Source organism: Ambystoma mexicanum, chromosome 6p, assembly GCF_040938575.1.
Source record: "Ambystoma mexicanum isolate Mex_15411 chromosome 6p, UKY_AmexF1_1, whole genome shotgun sequence".
NCBI classification, from domain to species: domain Eukaryota; kingdom Metazoa; phylum Chordata; class Amphibia; order Caudata; family Ambystomatidae; genus Ambystoma; species Ambystoma mexicanum.
Window position 1 is genome coordinate 1,312,116,082 of NC_090935.1, and position 16,247 is coordinate 1,312,132,328.

A 16,247-nucleotide genomic window follows, 5' to 3' on the forward strand; every position below is an offset into this window, starting at 1 on the left:
AAACAATAGTGGCCTATGACAGTCTGATTAATAGTTGATATTCCATAGAAAGTTTCATTATAACAGTGAAATGTTGCAAACAATGGGTCAGCCTAGGTCCATGACCTATGTTGCAGAGCTTGATGTTTCTCTCTCAACATTCTGCTCCTAGCCCGTGTTCTACAGAACCCACAGACTGGCTCCGACGCTACGGCCCGCCATCTCTCTCCCCGCCCCATTTTTGTTTTTATTTCCATTTCCCAAACCCTCTCCTCCACCCCACGTACCTTATTTGTTGTGGCAGCGCATCAGCCACTGCTGCAGCAGCTTCCCTCTTCACTTTCCCGGCCGCCATTGTAATAGAAGAGGGGCTTTGTATGGAGCCCCGCCTACTACAACCATGGCGGTCATTTTGGATAAGTATTTTAATTCATTGAGTGAGATGTGCATGGTGTTAAGTTCATTTAATGAAATGAATGAAAATACTTTTTATTTTAGCACCCCGGGTAACCAAAGCAGTAACCCGGGGTGCTAATGGGGTTGACACCCTGTTCCAAGGCTGGAATGAGGTGTAACAGCCTGGAGGACTCAGTAACCACCCTTGCTTTGCTCTTGCTGTTAACTGGGCTGTTGGACTGTTACCCCACTGTTCCACCCCTTGAAACGGGGTGTTAACGCCACAATGTCTCCCTTAAGCAACATTCCATAAGGACAATGCTCACAACAAGGTTCTGAGCACTTTCTCGAACTGTTTCCTTTTGTTTCTAACCTGTTTTTAACTTGTATTTGTGATTTAGTCATATTATAACGGCATTAGAGCCCTGAGAGAAGGGCTGTAACAGGGGAACTGCTAGGTCACATCCCTTTGCACAAGACTACAATGCCAGTGATTAAGGTTCAGTCATAACCTTCCCGCCATCAAACTTCAGTTCTGTCTTACACACCAGCCTGGTCTATTTTCCTTTAATTCTTATTCTATGGAGTATTTCTTCTTGAAAAGTGAATTTTGAAATCAAATACAAAAATTGATGAGACACCATAAAAGAATTGGGTTCCTCCCTTTGCTCTCATAGAGCGAGGTGAGAAGAAAATGAGGGAATCATTTGAGTGGAAAAATGTTTTATTGCACCCCAACATTTATTTTTTGTGATCATCTGGGGATGTTACTATTTTCTTATATGAAAGTTGAAGTTATATTCTGTTATCTGTGTATGTAACTGAGAAGAGGCCTATTATCCCACAGAGGTGTTTCTCCGGCCCTTTATTATTTATAGGTGTATTCTAGATACTTGCATCTTTCAGTGTTAAGCCAGTACAGATTTTCATGCTCACCTACACGTCTTGAATATGTTTAAAGTTGATATAACATGCCAAAAGTGTGTCTTTACAATTTCATTTGATTTCTTCTTTACAGATAGTTTTTGGACTTTCTGACATTCTTATCCCTTTTCTTGACTGGTTCGACCTCAAAGTATCCTAATGAGTGCTGCCTCTTTTTTCTGTTTTCTAATCCTAGAAGGTAGAACAAAGGCGTGAAAATGCTCTACTAATTGCATGTAGTTGGCCAATACATTCTAAACAAATAGTTTTCATTCCATTTTAGTTTTGGTTTTATTTATGTGTTTTTACCCCTGCCCCTTTTGGGTGTGTGTACTGTGACATGTTATGCAATGTTCGACCTTGTGAGGCTCATTTATGAGTGTCCCATAAAAGCACAGCGTGTAATTTTCCTCATTTGCACGGTGGAGTGCAAAAGGGGAGCCGCTCTTTTTGAAACCTCGGTGCAAATTTAGTAATTTAGTAATCTCTGCCTGCCATGTACACATGGCAGGTCGCATTTATGATGGATTCGTATAGAGTCTGTCTGCTTTTTGCTGGTGTAAAAAGCAGGTCTACACCAAATGAATCCCCCAAATTTGTACCAGCATTAAAATAGATGCTGGCACAAATGGAATACTGGTATTGCAGGGAGGAAGGGGGCGTTGGAATCATAATTTACGATCTGCCACTCCTCTCTACCATACAAATGATTGAAAATAAGGCAGGACGTGCATTCAAAACATCTTATGCATGACTTTTCCGCTTTTAATTCATGTTCCTCCTGGAGCAAAATGAGCTCCTGCTTGTTTTGTTGCCCAATGCATCTATGCCTGAAACTGAGCATATGGCCCTTTTGGGAACATGCATATGGAATGAATGGGATCACACCAGAGTAATTCTGAATCCAAATAACGGAACCAACTCAGGAAGATGGCAAAGTACTGTTTTATTAACAATTATATAAAACAGGTCGTTACAACGAACATTAACGGATGTACGCTCAGTCTCTCAATTATCTCTACACAAAATATGTTTGTTTATATGAAATATATGTCAGAGTGACATCTTACTATGTGGCAATAGTGAAAAAGCCTATCGGGGTCGGGATTGGTTAACAGAGACATCTAAGTATACTTTTCTATAGGATCTAGGATTGTTATTGATATTGGGTGGGCAGAAGTATTGCATTTTTATTCCAGAAAAATAACCATATTTCTTATCAATTTTTGTAATTGTTTTATTTCTTTCCATTTGTGTGGAACAAAGACAGTGGCTGAAAGTCAAACTCAATAAAGCCTATCCCCGGAAGTACTCTCAATCTGCCAGAGGGGTCCACGATTAGAGTGATTCCAGAGAAAAAAGAACAAATATTTAAAAAATAATTTGGTAAAATTAACTCCCCTACATTTAACATGAAGAATGCAGGTGTTAGGCATCTTCCACATCCTTCCTAAATGCTGGGATGAAGCAAATGCACATTGGAAATATCCATGAGGAGTGCATTGTTAGTGCAAATATAGCGTCACCCTAAAGTGGAAGAGAGCAAGGCCATGGAAGAGGCCAATGAAAGGAGAGTGTCAGGGGTGTTGGAGATACCCTTTGTGCAGATCTGCAGCAAGGCTGCCAAAAGGAGTGCATGCTTGAATGCATTATTAGTACAGATGGAGAGACATGCTAAAGTAGAAAAGAGCAAGGCCTGTGAGGAACCTGAGGGTGTCCTCACTTCTTTTCCCCCTGGATCCTTCTTTCAGGTGGACAGGGAAAGGCCATCCCTTTTGGATCCTGACTCTGAGGTTGGATATGCGAGGGAGGATCAACTGGGTGGAGTGTACCTGGGGAGTGGGGAGAGCACATCCTTAGGTGAAACATGGTATCCCCCTTTCCCTTTTAACAATGAACCCCCTATCCCTCAATCCTTTGTAGGCTCCTGCCAGCCCTTTCCCCTTTCCTCCCTTCAAACTGTCCCCCAGAAACACCACATGAACATTGGGACGAGGACGAGACCAACTAGGAAGACACATTCTCATTTGAGTGAGACAAATACATATCAACCTCATTGTATTCATACAGACACATGTCAGCCTCCTTGTTTCATAATACAGACACTTATGAGCTTCAGCTGTGTACTGGGACAAGGAGGAGGACAACACGAGTAAGGAAGAACAACTGTTCTAATGATGAGCCGTCTAGTCTTTTCGGGACTCAGTATAGTGGCGGGCACTTTAAAATCCGACTTCCGTTTGGAAATTGAGGCAGCTGTGGAGGCAGAGTCGACTGGAGAGGCCGAGACAGCAGCTGGGGAAGCAACTCCAAGACAGTGCCATGGCAAACAGAGTGCTCAAGACCCGGTGACAGATGCAGAGTGTATGCAGCAGGAAGCAAAGCTATTGAATTCCACAAAGAGCCGCTGGGAGAGAAGCAAGGTCCCGCTTTGGTGTGAGAGCACCTGGAGCAGCAGAGACCTTGCAGCACCGTAAACTGCGACTGGTGAGTGAATGGGAAGCACCGGGCTGGCAGGTGAATATGCATTGAACATTGTTGTTTTGGATGTCGAACAAGTTGAAAAGTTATTTCAAGTACTTTTGAATGCCGAAGCAAGGACTTTTGAATACCGAACGAACTGAAAGTCAGAATAAGCTCTTTTGAATGCTGAACAGAGTAAAGCCAAAGTTTTGTGCACTTGTGAATGGAGTGAAAGAAAGGTGGTGCATGTAGCAGCTACCACAGCATGTATTGTATGAAACACAAGTATTGGAAAAGTCAAGAGAATCCCAAAAAGGGGATGCAATGAGAAACTAAGTATTGGGCCAAAGCAAAGCAGGATCAATGAACTGCAGGTTAAGTGGAAACCTGTATTGGCTAGAGCCAGAAGAGTACAGAAAAGTGTAACAAGGTGCATGGTGGCAAACCAAGCCACGGAATAGTGTCAGAAGAGTGTGACACTGGTGAATCAACTAAACATCACTGTTAAATGGAAGCACTGGACAATTATTGATGGAAAGCAGCTAAGAAGGGGTATCAGTTGCGTGACATGTAATGGGTGGACCTTGGGGTCCACCAACAGTGCCTATACTGAGTGCTCCCGTATCAAGAAGCCAATGCTAGTATCCATAAAGAAGCTTGTGTTTTGCTACAACCTCTTATGTGATTATGAAGTCAAGGAACAGAACTCTTTCTGTGAACTAGTGAAAGTAGTGATATGAAAGAGCTGGGAAGCGTCACAAGGAACTCAGTTGTTCTGAGAAAAGCTAGAAGATGTTGAACTCTTGGTGAAGGGAACCCTGCTACCATGTGAACTGTTTTGAACTTGGGGAAGGGGAAGCTGATTACAAGCCAAGAGTTGGAATAAGCTCTGAACTTTATTTAAAACACTATTGAATTTGGTGCTGACATCCCTACACCTTGTGATTGCAAGACTAGGTTTTGGATACAGACAGACATTTGATTTGGACTTCTTGACACAGACTATCCTTAGTTTACTTTAGGTAGGGAAATCCCACCTTAGAATAGGGAAAGTTAGGCCTTACTCCATCCTGCCTTTCAAGTTAATAAAGCATTTGAGAAATAAAAATGAAACTGTTGTATGTGTCTCCTTCATGATGCCTTCACAGGTCATGGTAGGGATTGATCAACAGAGTGTGTAAAGGGTGGTGGAGACACCCTTCGTTCAGATCTGGAGTAAGTCTGCCAGACGGCGTGCATGCTTCAATGCATTGCTAGTGCTGATTGAGAGACACACTAAAGTCGAAAAGAGCAAGGCCATGGCAGACATTAATCAAGGGAGAGTTTCTAGGCCGGTGGAGACAACCTTAATACAGATCTGTAGCAAGGCTCCCAGACGGAGGGCATGCTTTAATACATCGTTAGTGCAGATAGAGAGACGCGCTAAAGTAGAAAAGAGCAAGGCCATGGTAGAGACTGATCAAGGGTGATGCCCTTCGTGCAGATCTGGAGGAAGGTTGCCAGACGGCGTGCATGCTTCAATGCATCGTTAGTGAAGATAGAGAGACGCACTAAAGTAGAAAAGAGCAAGGCCATGGTAGAGACTGATCAAGGGTGATGCCCTTCGTGCAGATCTAGAGGAAGGTTGCCAGACGGCGTGCATGCTTCAATGCATCGTTAGTGAAGATAGAGAGACGCGCTAAAGTAGCAAAGAGCAAGGCCATGGCAGACATTAATCAATGGAGATTGTCAAGGATGGTTGAGACAACCTTAATGCAGATCTGGAGCAAGGCTGCCAGACAGAGCACATGCTTCAATGCATCGTTAATGCATATAGAGAAACGCGCTACAGTAAAAAAGAGCAAGGCCGTGGTAGAGACTGTTCAAGGGAGATGCCCTTCGTGCAGATCTGGAGGACGGTTGCCAGACGGCGTGCATGCTTCAATGCATCGTTAGTGCAGATAGAGGGACGCGCTCAAGTAGAAAAGAGCAAGGCCATGGTAGAGGTTGATCAAGGGAGAGTGTCACTGGTGTTGGAGACACCCTTCGCATAGATCCGGTGCAAGACTGCCAGAAGGAGCACAGGCTTCAATGCATCGTTAGTGCAGATAGAGAGACGCGCTCAAGTAGAAAAGAGCAAGGCCATGGTAGAGACTGATCAAGGGTGATGCCCTTCGTGCAGATCTGGAGGAAGGTTGACAGATGGCGTGCACGCTCCAAACAGTGTTCTCAGCCTGAATGAACAAAGCCAGACCACAGAGGTTGAAGTTTGTGTTTGAGGTTTATTATAAACAGCGAGAGTTTTCCGAAAGTAACGCACAATTACTGAAACACCTGTGCTGGAACATTACCTCCATGCTGATTCACTGTGAAAGTTGGCATGAAAAGCTTAATAACGAGTGCTGCAAAAGGGGGGGAAATGCTGAGCATTCAGGCTCGACTTGTTAGCAAAGTCCCCAATGATTGAGAGCTCGACGTGAAGGGTTGAACTATTGCTATGGAGTTCAAAGTGGCCCTGAATGAAATGGCCTCTCTGTAGAGCAACAATGACCCAGCGATGTGATTATTACCCCTCAAATGGTGCGCAGCTGAAATGCCACTGTCCAAATCAGTAACACTATAGAACCTCGAGTTGCATGCGTCACCATCTTTCTTCCAGTCACGTGACTGCGTGTGTTTGCTCGGCCACTGAATAGTTCAGCATACTCTGCACTCAAAACGTGTCCTCCGCATTGGCCCCAAACCTTTAGTTCTGGTGAGAGATGAGCCCTCCTGGCAAAGGCGTGCTCAAAACATGAATTCCTTTGATTGTTAATACGCAGAGTTTTCTAAGCACGGGCACACTGCGTCGTTTGTTTCCAAGGCGATCACGTTGCCCATGAGCTATCCTCCCGAGACACAGAAAACCATATATTTTACACAAAATCTACGTGGGCAAATCGACCAATATTACTCATTTTCCATTTTGTTGCATACATCACCTCGATTAATAATACATTTGCAAGGGGGGGGGGTGTTGACAACTATGCATGCAATTTTCAACATGCTATTTAATGTCCCGTCCACATGACTTAACATGCATAATACATCTTTTTTAATGTAAAACATCGTTCATGTTTATTGATGAAGTGTTCGCCTTATGTCCATAGACTTCTTAATAATGACATTGACATATTTCATTTGTCTTTATACACTTCAATTATCAATGTGTATGATTACTGCAACCAATCAAGCCAAACATAACAATATCATATTATTTACATATACATTAGACCACAAACAAATACACCAAGGCTCTGTTTCGAAATACGCATGATCACATAGAAAAGGTGTCATAAAAGTGCTAAAGTGCCCTTTGTAAAGTGCTCAAGTGCCAGAAAGTGCCCGTCTACGATGTTAAAGTGCCACAGTGCTCTGTTTCTGTAATGTCGTTAGTGCAGTGTATTCCTCTTTCACTAAATTATATTTTACATGTTTCTTGATCATTTTCTGGACATCTTTGGTTGGCTTGCAAGTTGACATAATTCTATCACATTTGCACAACAGTCCATCCCATCCAGAACACCCATCACAATCCCCCACCAACATGCAGCAGGCATAGCAAGATCTCACAACACACAAGAACCTGGACCATTTATTAAAGTCTTAAGCCCACCCCTAACACATATTTGAGTATGTCATCCCAGAAGGCTACACAAACCTAAAACAAACCCGACACACAAAAATGGTGATTGCACGACGATCTGTCTTTATAATAAAAATTGAAAATGTGTCTCTGGGTTTGTGGCAGGATTTGTAGGTGTGTGGCTTGACAAAGCGTTTTTCCTTATACAATTTTGCACAGTTTCACCAATCGGCACCATATTGTGCATACTTACCTGTTAGGACCCTTTGGACATTACTGGCTACGTGGCATTCGGACACCCCACCCCGTTCCCCCGATTTCAGCACAGGTCAAAATTTGTTGGTGGGTTTGTGGCTTGGCGAAGCTTTGTTCCTTATACAATTCCACACTGTTTCACCAATTTGTACCACATTTTGCATACGTACCTGCTCGGACCCTACATACATCACTGGCTACATTACATTTGGTTACCCCACCCCTTTCCCCGGATTTCAACAAAAGTAAAAAAGAAATGTGTGGGTGTGTGGCTTGGTGAAGTGTTGTTCCTTATACAATTCCACACCGTTTCACCAATCTGCACCACATTTTGCATTGTTACCCGTTAGGGTCCTTTGGACATCACTGGCTACATGGCATTCGGACACCCCACCCCGTTCCCCGGATTTCAGCACAGGTAAAAATTTGTTGGTGGGTTTGTGGCTTGGCAAAGCTTTATCCCTTATACAATTCCACACCCTTTCACCAGTCTGCACCACATTTTTCATAGTTACCTGTTAGGACCCTTTGGACATTACTGGCTACATGGCATACGGACATCCCACCCCTTTCCATAAATTTGACCAAAGGTTACAATGTGTTTGTCGGTTTGAGGCTTGGCAAAGCGTCATTCCTTATACAATTCCACACCCTTTCACCAAACTGCACCAAAGTTTGCATAGTTACCTGTTAGGACCCTTTGGATATTACTGGCTACATGGAATTTGGACACCCTCCACCCCCTCGTTCCCCAGATTTGAGCACAAAGTTTTGTTCCTTATACTATTCCACACCGTTTCACCAATCTGCACCACATCTTGCATACTTACCTGCAAGGACCCTACGGACATTATTAACGACATGACATTTGGACACACCACCCCTTTCCCCATATTTCACCAAAAGTAAAAAAAAAATCTTTGTGGGTTTGTGGCTTGCCGAAGCGTTTTTCCTAATGCAATTCAGACACCATTTCACCAATCTGCACCACATTTTGCATAGTTACCTGTTAGGACCCTTCAGACATAACTGGCTATATGACATTTGGACACCCCAGCCAATCCCCAGGGCTTGAGCAAAAGTAAAATGTGTTTGTGGCCTGCTGACAAAGCCATAAACCATGTTCACTGAGAAAGGAAACAAAGATGTTTGCCGCATCAGGTAAAATTACTTTTCTGGAGGATTTTTGTGAGATGGTGCCTGCCGACGAAGCCGCAAACCATGTTCACCCGGAAAGGAAACAGAAATGTTGTTTATCAACCGGTCACAAAATGAGGAACAAAAGTCGAGGAACTCAAAAACCACGTTTAAGGCCCTAGAATGTGCAGTTTCTGAGATATTTGCACCTCAATGTACCATATCAGGTGAAGTGGGACAGCGACCTACAGTATCATTCATTTTCTACAATTGATGAGTCATGTCTGCCTACAGAACCCGTTCGTAGAATGGGTACTTCTGCTAGTTTCCCATAAATCCACTTGACTTTCCTACAAACTCCACATTCACAGGACTCACACTGCATCCTTTGAATGCCTATCAGCCTATTTTTAAATAATATTAGGAATTCAATAAACTTGCAAGAGCCTGCTGTAAACATCAGACAGCTGAAAAACTCCCAACTTTGAAATCACCACGAAACGCATAGAAAGAAAACATGCTGAGCCAAATCGGACTACTACCTCAAAACCCTAACAAAAGACAACAATCAGAGCAAAGACCTCTGTGAGGCTATTACACATTGCATCAACTCACTGTTGTGAAGAATCTGATGCGAGTCTCCGCAGGAACCTAGTCTGGGACCCTCCTCATGTGGCAGGGAAAGGCGGGTGCTTTCTGATTCTGACCCTGGGGTCATGTATTGTAGGAGGATCACATGGGGGCGAGGGGAAATCAGACCAGGAAGGCTGGGAAATGGAAAAAAAAACATATCTCACTGAAGTGAACAACATATCCCAGAATCCCTTAGCGACTGAGAAGAAGAAGAGGGCTGAAGAGGTATGTAGACGTGAAGGACAGGCAAGTAGGCCTAACAGCCTTTGCCAGGGTCAGGAAATTAACATTAAGGGCCTGAACCTGAAATCAATTGCCCCACATAAGAGCCATAAAAGGCTGCAGCAGCAGGGGGAAGGGACAGAATGTAGCTGGAGCGGGAACTGGAAGCCTGGCAGTAGTAGCAGAAGGAGAAGAGCATGGAGCTGGCAGTTCATGAGGAAGTGTGTTCCTTCACAGATTTCACCTGCAAGTCCTGTGTTCACAAACCCTGTTTTGTCGTGGCTACACTTAGAAAGGCGTTATGTTGAAAGTCTTCCCAGGTGCACCTAGTTGCTGTGACTGCAGAGCCGCGACTGTGCTGCAACCTGCAGCCCGTGTGAAGAAGCAAGCTGAGGGACAGAGTAGTGAAGGAGGCTCCCTGTGGTTAAGGCTGGACCGACAACACCTGTGCTGCTGAGGGGGGTGTGTTCCAAGAGTGCCTAACGTAGTAGCAGAAACAGAAGAAGTCGGGAAGTTGAAGCAGCCCGCAACCGCAGTGTTCTTGGACCCGTTGGATGACGCTCCGTATGCAGGTTCACTTTGAAATCCTTGATGGTAACTGTTACCAGCTCCATAGCATCCCGCGTAAGAGTGAAAGCGAGTAGAAGCCGTTCATCATAGTGAAGAGTCCTGAAAATGTATCACGCACACTTCTAATGCAAGTCGGAGTGCTGACGTGTAAAGGAAAGCTGTCATTTTCCATTGTTGAACTGTTTAAGCTTTACTGGGGTGTTTGCGTGTCTCCAATTAAGAAGGGGAACGCTTTTCCAAATCACTCGGAAACCTGAAGCGGGCTCTTGCAAGTTGTTACACGGCATATTACATCAAAGAGGGCTTGCGTATGGACAATTGTGATTCCCGACTGTAGCTAAAGTATAACTCTGTGTTAATAGATTTGGAATACAATTCTTTTTGGGTCTTTAAAGTTACTAATCCCCATCAAAGAGTGGTTGTGTGCACCTAAATCTGCTTTTCTATTGAAGGTTGATCCTCATAACATTCCGAACAAGTATTTTTATAAACGTAGAAGTTGTTGAATAGATGAGAAGAACAAGCATTGCCAAATCCAGTATGCAAATCCTTCCTATAGTGAAACCAGCCCTGTTGAGATCTATTCACCCACATTCTGAACTTGTTAAAATGTTTAAAGATCCAGTTTCCTCTGATATAAGTGTGACATTGTTATCCAAAGTTGGAAGTGTGGCAATACAGCTTCAGGGTAGCTGCTGGAACCACATAAGGAGGGATAGGGAGCTGGGTGCTTGTACGATCAACAATCTGTAATGTTGAGACTTGCAGTTGGAGCAGTCAGGAAGCAGATGCAGATTATATCGGTGGCAATAAGACAGACAGAAGAGGCAAAGAGGCTGCCCTTTTTTTATAGCCTATGAAAGAAAAGTGCCTGGCCTGCCTGTAGAGGTCGAAGAGTCTTAACTTAAAAACACCATACACATCTAAAGTATCAAGTGGAAGTAGAACTACCAGAACTGTGGTTGTGCATAACATTGTCAGTGCACCTTACTCTGAAGCTGGCTGAAGTAGTGGCATAATGTGGAACAAATGAGCCTGTTCCCACGGTAACATTAGTAGAAGGGTGTTGCCAAGAGGAAATAACACCCTGAGAAGAAGAATCCTGAAAATTACACCAAAGGCACTGCAGAGGTCAGAACTATAAATTAAGTTGTTGAAGCAGAAGTTGTTTTCTTTATCCATTGAACTGTTCCAAACCAATCCTGGAAGGAAGATATCCAGGATTACTATTGGTGCTGTTTTCTTGGCTACCATTGGTAGGGGAACTTTTCAAAAGAAAGCTGAAAAACTGTTACCAGTGGATTTTTGTTTGGTGAATTTTTATTTCAGTTGGAACTTACAAGAACTGGTTCAAGACTTTACTGTTCTTTTGAACATTTGGGAGGAATTGACTTTGATCAATCCTCGGAAGCGATCTACCCAGGACACATGAAGGTCATCCAAATCACTGGTTGTTGGTTATTTACTCATTTATTTTTTGTATGTTTTACTTTGAATGTTTTGCTGTTTAGTGTGAGGCCAGTTTTGATGATGCTAGGAGTACCTCCCTTAGGCTAGGTAAGGAACTCCCTGATGGAGGAGGTTTAGCGAGGATTCATTTGCACATTTTACTTTTAATAAAATGTTTAATTTGCATAAAAACACAAGCAGTTGCCCACCTCGAATTACTGACCCATCAACACTGCCACTGTTATTTACTGTCACCGCCACTTGGTTCTGTGGCATTACTATGGGATTACAAGTGGTGGTATGGCAGTGTAGATTCCGATTTTTGGAGTCCATATGACTCCTTGGTGCTTTCTGGTGGCTGTACCGCAAGTGGTAATATTGCACTGTAAATCCGTCGATGTTTGGCCTTAAAGTGAAGGATTTACATCCAGCACAATTCTGTAGTTAAATCCTCAACTTCAAGGCCAAACTCGAAATTTTTCGTGCACTTTAAAAGCAACTTTAATTCGGTGCCACCCTGTTAGGGAGAATTCTCCTCTTTGGCTGATTTCCCTCGCCTAGTGAGTCCCCCAGCAGCTTTGCTGGGCTTCTGAAGTTTATTTATTTCCACTTGGTAAGAGTGAAAGCTTTTCCCCCACTCTTACCTGTGTTTTGCTATGTGTTTCTACCTATTTTTGCGATTATGGACTCTGAAGCACACCACTTCAGTAGCCCTCTTCATTTTGTGTGTCACACAGCACCTTCAGTGCTGTGGCACAGGGTTGTCTTCGAGACTTCCCTCGACTCCATTTCTGAGGCGACTACCGTCCCCCAGAAAAGGGTAAAGTTAGCATTAAATTTACTTAGTCAATCTACCACAGATCCAGTACAGCCCATCTTCCATGGAGTGCTGGCAAGGGTTAACTCGTATCCCTTTTTATCTGTACCTCCTAGAGCATTGTTTCGCTCTTTTAACATTTAGACTTGGCTGGTGGCAGTGGTATCTACCCTAACTTTTCTACCGCGATTAAGTTAGATAAACGTGGTACTGTTCTTGGCTATTATATTAGCCTCAAACATAAACCCGCTTGACCAAATCGTCTTTCTTTTGGCTCCGGTTGGGTTTATTCGCCATTTCTTTTTGTTAAAATCCTTCTTGTGTCTTACTTTGCGCGGCAAACTAGGTTCGCCTTCTTTGTTCACTGTCTTTTGGCAGGCTTCTGCTCGGAAACCCTCCTCAAAGCGCCTGGTTGTCTAGGTGGGCTGAATGTGAGGGAGGGGTGTAGTCACCCCCTGCACAGGGTATCCTAGGAAACCCAAGTCACACTTTGTCATGATTGGCCAGGGTAGTTGTCTGGGCTGGACAACCCCCCTGCTGGGTGACTGACAGCCAGGCTGTGTGAATGGGGGGTTTTCGCATAAAAGGCAGGTCTCTTGGGCTAGAAGTCAGAGAGTCGCCACTGGAACTAAAAGGAACCGAAGAGAAGCAGAGAGATCGACAGCTGCTGCAACTACCCCGTCCCGGTGAAGCCCTGCTGCAGTCCTGAGCTATCTTCCCTTCAACGATTTAGAGAAGATCCAGTCCAGAGTCTTCTTCCCTTGAGCTTGGTGGGGTTAACCAACTCATCTTCTACAGCCAGAGGATCCTCTTCCTTGGTCGAAATCGCTGCACACTGCTGTAGTGGTCCGGATAGCCACCTGAAGAGCCTCTCTTGTTTTTAAGGAGTGCACCTTTTATTCCTCGTCGCTGCTGCCGGCTTCATCCCTGTGTGGTGCAGACCCCCTTCAGACGTCCTCCTTCACAATGAAGCTCCAGGAATCGTTGGGTCTGCGGGAAATCAACAGGAACAACTGCCAGGGCACCAGCTGCACCACTGGAAGAAGGTACTGTGTTCTCCTTGAGGAAACTGGGTGAATCCCTTTTCTTCATTTTCCAAGGTTTGCCCTTGTCTTCCCTCCTTCTTATAACTTTTGCTTCCGAACATTGACAATATCGAAGTGCTTTTGGCTACATGGAATCGTGAACTGTCTGACTGTGTGATCTTCGGCAACAGGCCCCGGTGTCTTCCGACCCTGGCTCCGGCCCTTTGACTTTTGAACTCCTGTCTCTGAGTGTTTCTTGATTCTGCCTACCTAACCAAAATATTGCCTACGATCTTTGCCTCCAACTCCCTCTGGGTATCTCAGGTGCTAAGTGTGTTTTTGCCCCGGTAGCATTTCATGTCACGGATACGCGTTTATTTAGTAGAGCGAACTGTCAAAAAGTGATCGCAATCGTATTCACAGTAACGTGTTTTGTCCCTAACACCAGTTCATTCAAACACAGGGTACTTACCTTGAGACTTACTGTACAAAGTGAATTGGTTAGTTGTAGTATATTTAACATGTGGTTTTTATTTGAGTTTAATAGAAGTGTTGTGTTAATAACAAATGGTTTAAAAATAAATGTACTTATATTTTGTACCTGAAACCTTGAGTCAATGTTTGCTTGAGTCACAGTAATTGTGGTCCCTTTGTATAATCTCTGCTACTGGTCATATACTCTTGAAATAAGCCTGGCTGCTCCACCACTGCTACCACTCTGACATAGTAGTACAGGCTTGTACCAAAGGTAAAACGTGTATTGCCACTTGTAGTCTATATTGTGTGTAGTGGTTCCTAAGGGCACTGCACAGGATTCTGCCTAACACGCCCAAAAACAGGTGGTAATGGAATAGCTGCCACTTATGTATCTCACCACCAAACTCTTAGTGAAGCTCAATGTCTATGTGTCATGCACATCACCATCCTTGCAAAGATGATAACCCAGAAAATCAAAAGAGACGGACAAGAACATAAACCTTTTCAATGCAAATTTCCACACCATTGGATGAGCAGCCATTAGCCTTCAGAATCCCCCATTCTCTGTGAAAATGGAATGAACGCAAGATTTACGTTTTCACCCATTATCTGCCACAAACCAACCAAGCAAACTGCCTATACATTGGTCTGATCACCAACCCCCGTTCATTTCTCCTCCTATGAACTTACCTAACATTTCGCTTCACTACCTTCGACTTGTTCGCTACTCTATTATGAACGGTAAATTCTGTATGGGTTTTTGTGCCAAAAATGCATTGCTTTTTAAAAATTGTGATTTTTATAAATAAATACATCTTGAACATCGACAGGAGACGCTGCATGGAAAACACACTCACCCACGCCCCCAACTTTTTCACTGTTCACCAATCCTATCTTTTAATCATCCTCATCCCTGTGCTTCCTTTGTCACTGTCCATCATCCATCTCTTCACTTCCCTGTCTCTAATGCTGTCCTCCAGGACACCACCCTTGCGTCAAACCCCTCCTTTCTAGTTCATTGCTCATCTATAAATTGTGGTACATGGATACCGCCCCTGCTACCACTCCCAAATGGAGTTCCTCAATGATTTGTCATGTGTGCCCTTTTTTCATACGTTACACCTCCTCTTTTGCCAAACTATTCTCCCTTTTTGACGTCTCATAGCATCTTTTTACCAGTAGCACTAAACCCCCTTCCCCTCCCTCACTACAGGACAATCCACTTGCAGCTGTTTTTATGCAGTGATAGAAGTGTACCAAAAAAGTACTGGAACTGTGACTCAAGTGGGGGACAGAGTAGGAAGGAAAGGAGCAACGAGCAGCATGTTTTTCAAGGGTTGCAGTCATGCTGGTTGACAGCCAATTGAGTTGAAACAGATTTCAGTTTAGCTGTAACTGATCTTGGGTGGTAAAGTGGAGAAGTGTGCTTTATCTTCATAAAGAACAGTTCCAGAATGGGGAAAATGGTTGCAAAAGTAGTGGAGCTGATAACAGTAAAAAATAAAAGAACACTTCCTGCTCACCTCAACCACTGTCTTTATGCCATCGTTAAATGGATAAATCTGTGTTCCTAATGATAACCTCTATAAAGACAAAAGTGATCTTTCTTCCAACTAATAACCCCACCACATGTCCCAGCTCCTTAATTTTTACCCACTTATTTCCTCAGCCCATCCCCAAAAGCTTGCAACCATCATTGAAACTTGATAACCCCTGATATTAAAAGCACCCACAAGGTGAAGGGGTTACTCTAAAATCTCCTTGTATTAGAAGGAGCCATTGAGGTGAACCGGGGTATCATCTCTACCCCATGATCCGTAAACACATCCTCTTTTGTAGCTATGTGTAAAGGTTGTATGAAGTATAGCTATATATTGCATGTATGGAGCCAATGTGCATTTATGCTGTCCCCAATTGATGTTCAGTACTGCCCCATCTCCACCACCATGCATTTAGAAGTACATTTAGAAAGTTGAATTGAAAGTGCATTTAGAAGCAGCATTTAGAAGTGTACCCAATAGCATCTCTGTGAAAGTGAATTTAGAAGTGTACCCAATAGCCTCTCTGTGGAAAGCGAATTTAGAAGCATACCGAATAGCCTCTCAGTGAAAGTGAATTTAGAAGTGTACCCAACAGCCTCTCTGTGAAAAGTTGAATTTAGAAGTGTACCCACTCCGTGATAAGTTGAATATAGAATTGCATTTAAAAGTGTGCCCAATAGCCTCTCTGTGGAAAGTTTAATTTAGAAGTACATTTAGAAAGTTGAATTTAGATGTGTGTCCAATAGCCTCTCTGT